Below are 7,413 nucleotides of genomic sequence, written 5' to 3' on the forward strand. Positions count from 1 at the left end.
TCAAAGCACATTGACAAATAAACCTTATCCAGCATAACTGCAGATGGATAAGAGCAGCATGAGTCCAAGTTTCTATACGGACTAAAAAAGGTAGTACAATTTTAGTCAGTATTGCTAGAGTCCATGTAATGTCAAATGCAACATGACCAATATTGAGAATGGGTATTTTCTCATGGTTTGTTATATTTACAAAAAGGTGTGGCTCACTTCTGAGACACCTCAGGCAGGACACAAGTAATTATGATGCATTGTTGTTGAGAATTCAATTCACTTTATGGTAAAGTTGTGAGCAGGGCATAAAAATCACTTTTTGGTTCACCAGCCACTGTGGCAGGTAATTAAATAAATCTACAGTACCAGCCAATCAGATTTTTTTTTTTTTTATCAGCCAAAATATTTTGTTGTTGCTCAAATTAGACAAAAAAATAAAAAATAAGATGCGTATGCTTTGTACCGTTTCTAAAACAATAAATCTATTACTAGTAAAACGTTATGTGGTATATTGTTTAATTTCATTTTTTGTGACCTGAGTCTTTCAAGCGAAATATCAGATGAGACAAAAATGTTAATCTGCCACTTTAATTAAGGGCGGGAGGTTACTGTGGTCACGTGACTCGAGTCATGTTTGTGCCTGTGAGATTGAAAAGACATCAGAACAGCCCACCTCAGACCTCGACCACAACACCACAATGGGACAGACAGTACAGGACCCACCAACCAAACAGATCCACTGTCAGCTCCCCCGATAGCTCTCCTGACAACACCCACACATCCACTGGGGACACACAAAAGCAGAAATTGTGCTCCTCATTAACTCAAATGGCAAATACATTCAAGAACATAAACATTTTCCCCAACACAAAGTGGCTAGAACTCTGGTGCCCAAACACTAGGCATGCCCTGGAGCTGTTGTCAGAGGACAGACTAGGGTCCCCCAGCCACATTATAATTCACATGGGCACAAATGACCTGAGGGCCCAGCAGCCAAAGGTGCTTCAACAAAGTACTGAGTAAAGGATCTGAATACTGAGTAAATGTCAAATTGGCTTTTTACCAAATTACCGTACAACAGGCCACATATTTACCCTGCACACCCTAATTGACAAACCAACAAAAACAAAGGAAAAGTCTGCTCATGCATTGTTGACTTCAAAAAAGCTTTTGACTCAATATGGCATGATGGTCTGCTATAGAAATGGATGGAAAGTGGTGTTGGGGGAAAAACATATTGTAAAATCCATGTACACAAACAACAAGTGTGCCGTTAAAATGGGCAAAAAACACACATTTCTTTCCACAGGGCCGTGGGGTGAGACAGGGATGCAGCTTAAGCCCCACCCTCATCATATATACATATACAGTGGGGCAAAAAAGTATTTAGTCAGCCACCAATTGTGCAAGTTCTCCCACTTAAAAAGATGAGAGAGGCCTGTAATTTTCATCGTAGGTACACTTCAACTATGACAGACAAAATGAGGGAAAAAAATCCAGAAAACACATTGTAGGATTTTTAATGAATTTATTTGCAAATTATGGTGGAAAATAAGTATTTGCTCATCCTACAAACAAGCAAGATTTCTGGCTCTCACAGACCTGTAACTTCTTCTTTAAGAGGCTCCTCTGTCCTCCACTCGTTACCTGTATTAATGGCACCTGTGGAAACTGAGCTGCACTTCCTACACAGACCCACAAAGAATTAGAAAACAAACCCAATTTTGATAAACTCCAATCTCGATTGGGTGAAATACAGTATATACAGTATGCAATCACAGCAGCAAGATTTGTGACCTGTTGCCACAAGGGCAACCAGTGAAGAACAAACACTATTGTAAATACAACCCATATTTATGTTGATTTATTTTCCTATTTGCACATCGTTACAACACATAGACATAACATTTGAAATGCCTCCATTATTTTTGAACTTGTAAGTGTAATATTTACTGTTTATTTCACATATGTTTATACATTTCACGTGCTTTGGCAATGTAAACATATGTTTCCCATGCCAATAATGCCCCTTGAATTGAGTCTAACTAGTAGAAACGTTGTTTTCGCTTCCCTAGCAGTTGAAACTCAAACATAGAAAAACAACTTTGCTTGTGAACAATACAATGTGAATAGCCAAGAAACTCAAGGACAAAGTCTTACTTTTGACTTGTTTCAAGTAAATTAGAACAACTTTTATGCCGGTGCATAGCTCTTCACGTGCGCACAGCCCCCATCCAGGCAGTGTTGCAGCGCGAGGAATGAATAGGCTATATTCATGGCTGCACGTTTCGTCACAATAATGTTAGGAATGTTGGTTTTAGGATTGATGCCTGGCTGAGCATTCAACTCAATTCAGTCTCAATTGCTACTGATTAAGATTTTGTCTAAAGTGCATTACTTTGGCTTGGAAACACAATGAAATTTCAAAAGGAGGCAAATAATTAGGAGGAAAAGCTTTTGTCATCATTGTGATGTCTCCAGATTTACTTTAGATGCATTATAACTTCTATGTTTGAGTTTCAACTGCCAGGGAAGCAAAAACAACATTTCTACTAGTTACTCATGCTAACATTGCCATCTCTTTAAATGTTCTATTTAACCTTTATTTTATCAAGGAGTCATACTGAGACCAAGGTCTCTTTTACAGATGAGCCATAAATTACACACATCAATATAAATACAAAATGCAAGTAGAAAGAAAAACATGGTCATAAAAAAAACAATCAGTATTAAGGTCCTCAATCGGCCTTCTGAATTTCCCTAGAGGCACCAAAACATAACATTTTAGAACATTTTGAAGATTGTTCCACAAATAACATAGCAATGTATCAACCTACATGACATCAAAGAGGGCAAACCAACTTTCTGATAGAGAATGCAGTGATGAGTCCTAAAATTATCACCTATAATAAAGTGCAGTGCAGTATGATAAACTGCATCTGGAGGCTTTAATGAAGTGGCAGCTGCATTCACACGTCGATTGAATAATCTGCTTTCTACTGTTTAGTGAGAGGCAGGATCTATTTCTATAGAAGCCCATTTTTATTCTCAGCTTCTTTACTAACGCCTCAATATGCTTTTTAAAAGCTATCCAGATGCCCAGATATTTGTAAGGGACACTATCATCAATATAGACAACATAAAAAGTACGTATGCTTAAATCAGAGTAATTATTATGAGCTCTAGAGAACATCATACTTAGTTCTCCCTGCATTCAATACTAATTCCAGGTCAATAAAGATTTTCTTTAATACAATGAAGGCAGACTGTAGTTCAGATAGAGCCTGGTCAACCGTGGGGGGAATAGCATACACAACAATATCATTGGCATACAACTGCAGGTTCGTTTTTTACAGACAAGTCGATATTGTTAATGTAAACTGTAAAAGGTACAGGACCCAGAATCGACCTGTGCAGGACACCTTTCGTAACATCCAGGAAACCTGATTTAACACCATCAGTCAATACACATTGAGGTCCATCTGTCAAGTAATTTGCAAACCAGTTACATGCAGCCTGGTCTAGGCCAATTGAGGAAAGCCTCTGAATTAGCAGTGAGTGATCAACAGTATCTCAAGCCTTTGACAGGTCGATGAAAAGGGCAGCACAATGTTGTCATTTATACATACAGTTAACCACATCATTTATAACTAGGGATGCAGCAGAGATAGTGCTATGTATGGCCTGGTCTAAAACCCAACTGATGTACATTTTGATTATATTTCAAAGATAAAGATCTTAGTTGAGAATGAATCAAATATTCTAATATTTTAGCTAGGCAAGAAAGTTTAGAAATAGGGCAATAATTACAGTCGTATGAAAAGGTTTGGGCACCCCTCTGAGGCTGCATAATAATGTACTCTGTAGTCACAGAAAATGATCACAGTGGCATGCCATTCATTTTCTAATAAAAGCTGAGTACTGGGGTATTGTCCAGACAAAGATTTTTAGTGTAGCAATATTAAGTTGTATGAAATTAAATCAGATGTGAAAAATAGGCTATGCGAAAATGTGGGCACCCTTGTCATTCTGTTGATTTGAATACCTGTAACTACTTAGCACTGATTAATTGGAACACACAATTGGTTTGGTGAGCTCATTAAGCCTTGAACTTCATTGACAAGTGCATCCAATCATGAGAAAAGGTATTTAAGGTGGCCAATTGCAAGTTGTTCTCTTTGACTCTCCTCTGAAGAGTGGCAACATGGGGGCCTCAAAACAACTCTCAAATGACCTGATAACAAAGATTGTTCAACATTATGTTTTAGAGGAAGGCTACAAAAAGCTATCGCAGAGATTTAAGCTGTCTGTGTCCACTGTGAGGAACATAGTGAGGAAATGGAAGACCACAGGCACAGTTCTTGTTAAGGCCAGAAGTGGCAAGCCAAGTAAAATATCAGAGAGGCAAAGGCGAAGGATGGTGAGGACGGTCAAAAACAGCCCACAGACCACGTCCAAAGACCTACAACATCATCTTGCTGCAGATGGTGGGGAATCTTGTTAAAGTTGAGGGTCGCATGGATTCCACTCAATATCAGCAGATTCTTGGGAATAATGTTGAAGTTACACCGGCGCTGGATCTTTCAACAAGACAACGACCCAAAACACTGCTCAAAATCTACCCGGGCATTTATGCAGAGGAACAAGTACAATGTTCTGGAATGGCCATCCCAGTCCCGACCTGAATATCATTGAGAATCTGTGGGATGATTTGAAGCGGGCTGTCCATGCTCGGCAATCATCAAACCTAACTGAACTGGAGATGTTTTATAAGGAGGAATGGTCCAAAATACCTTCATCCAGACACTCATTAGAGGCTATGGGAAGCATCTAGAGGCTGTTATTTTAGCAAAAGGAGGCTCTAAATATTGATGTGATTTTTCTATTGAGGTGCCCAAATTTATGCACCTGTCTAATTTTGTTTTGATGCATATTGCACATTTTCTGTTAATCCAATAAACCTCATTTCACTACTGAAATATTACTGTGTCCATCAGTTATTTGATAGATCAAAATTAAATTGCTGATCCAAACACCCAATTATTTATAAATGGAAATCATGGAAACTGTCAGGGGTGCCCAAACTTTTTAATACGACTGTATAAAGGTCACAAGGGTCTCCACCTTTGAAGGGGGAGTACATGGGCCACCTTCCAAACTTTGGGGATAGTACCAGATATAATAGTCAGGTGATTCAACAAGCAGGTAGACAGAAAGCTACAGCAAAAATGGATCAAGCATATCAGCCCAGTGGATAAAAATGTATTTAAAAAATGTATATTATATATAATATTTTAATTCACTTGACATAATGATGACAAAGTTGTTTTAGACTAATTATTTGTCTATTTCCAGGCCACTATAGAGTAAATTTGATGAAAAACAGTCATTAGCCCCTGTTCAGAAAGACTTTCCATTAAACATCAGTCAGACATCAATATGCTGTGGCATCTGTAGAATGTTGATAGCAATGGCAACAACACAACAGAAAGACGGCGGTGAAACCCAGGATTCTTAGCTTCTTTGTGAATTAATCTACCAGCTCTGAAACAAAACAGCAGAAATACTTTGAAAACAGCTACTCCAGCATTTATTTTATATAAATGTCATCATACTTTACTATTTTTATTCACAAATGCAAGTGAAATGTTTGCACTGTGGAGCCCTGACCACCCCCAACTGGGCTCGTGAAATCAACATATTACCAGCAAATACCAAAATCTACCCACATTTGGCAGGTGTTAATTTTAGGCCTTGGATATAGGACTTTAGGAGGTCCTATACAGGTGCATAGGCTCTAACACTGTCAAACAGTCATTGAGTCTCTAGTCATTCTCTTCTGGGCAATTATATAGAGGACCAACCACCTTGTAAAAATGTATCTGCTTTTACAAGCAAGGCAATTTAATTGAGTCATTGTCCTTTAAACAACAGGTGTTGACGTTCGTTCACTCTGCTCCTTCCTATACGACTGGCTCTTGTCCCCTGAGGGCTCTTCACATGTTGTGGGCTTCTCACTCCCTTCTAGGAAGGACTCCTCCTCAGTCTCTTAGTTGGACTCTGCTCCTTCGGTTGCTCGATCGAATCCCCGAGCAGACAAGGTAAAAATCTGTCATTCTGCCAGAGCAAGGCAGTTAACCCACTGTTCCCCAGGTGCCAAAGATGTGGATGTCGATTAAGGTAGCCCCCCACACCTCTCTGATTCAGAGGGGTTGGGTTAAATGCGGAAGACACATTTCAGTTGAATGCATTCAGTTGTACAGTCTGACTAGGTATCCCCCTTTCCCTTCACATTTGCCTTTAGACTTTTTTGGGGCGGGGGTATTCTTGATGATTTCCCCATCCTCATCGTTGATCTTCATGGGCCTCCTCCTGTCCAGAACTGAGGGGGTTCACCCTGGAGTCACGTCTTGAGGAGAAAGACATTAACACAGAGAAACAACGTTTTACATTTCGGAGCTATGGGGCTCTATTAGCATCTCCAATGATTTTCTTCCATTGATGGGAACATGTTAATTCCTACCGAGTGCAAGAATCCTTTACTTGTTAGATGTTGCGAAGTGAATGTGGGCACATGGGTTTAATCACCTTGCTATACAGAGCAGGCAATAAGCTTAACGTACCACAATACTGTCGGCACAGTTATCTTACCCCAGACAACTGGCAAATCGAAGGTAATTTTCAGACTGTGCCTAAATCAAAGCTAAATGCATCAAATGCAATCTTGTACTTTGATTGGTCATTCACAAAAGTGTTGCCTAGTTCAGATTAACTGTCCTTACCTCATTACACGTGGATGCATTCAGTGTCATCTAACTTCTTCTTCTGTTGCACTTGAGAAGCCTTCAAAAAGAGAGTTTACAATTAGGCTACAAGAAAATAATTCAAGTTAAAATTGTTTAAAAAGTCAGGAATACAAAAAATATATATATCTTTTAAACCGATGAGTCAAATGCAACACTTACAAACCCTGGGAAGTCATAGTTGATTCCCTTTTCTGCCAGCCTTTAACGGAGCTTGACTTCTTTATGTAGGAGTCGTCCGGTCATCTCATTGACCTCCTCTGGTGTGTGTCTCGTTGTAGTGAGCCACAGCAGGCTGCCTGGGCTTCTTAAACGCTCTCTGTGATCCCACAAACAGCTCCTCATGCACCTCAGTAGGAACCAGATTATCTGGAGAATGCAAGAGAACTTTATTATCCCAGCTCTGGTGATGCTGAAATGGGTCTGCTGCTCTCCTCCCACAACATGCACTACAAGACATCAAGAGCTAGGGGAAAATGTTAAACCTGAACATATGATTCTAGAATGAAATGAAGAGGTGAATTATTTCTTCAGATAAGGGAGCGGTCAAAATATACATAATTGTTACCCGGAGGAAAATGGGGTAGGGTCCTGCTCTTTTCAATTTCAGTCAGGGGGA

General features: G+C 39.5%; 1 non-coding gene across 1 annotated transcript; it reads right to left on the bottom strand.

Moving 5' to 3' along the window:
- Positions 1-6,553: 6,553 nt before the first annotated feature.
- Positions 6,554-6,681, bottom strand: LOC129821635 (small nucleolar RNA ACA64). The gene has a single exon (XR_008754391.1). It is a non-coding gene; the product is annotated as a small nucleolar RNA ACA64 (small nucleolar RNA).
- Positions 6,682-7,413: the final 732 nt, after the last annotated feature.

Source organism: Salvelinus fontinalis, chromosome 23 (assembly GCF_029448725.1).
Source record: "Salvelinus fontinalis isolate EN_2023a chromosome 23, ASM2944872v1, whole genome shotgun sequence".
In the NCBI taxonomy this organism is placed as follows: Eukaryota; Metazoa; Chordata; class Actinopteri; order Salmoniformes; family Salmonidae; genus Salvelinus; species Salvelinus fontinalis.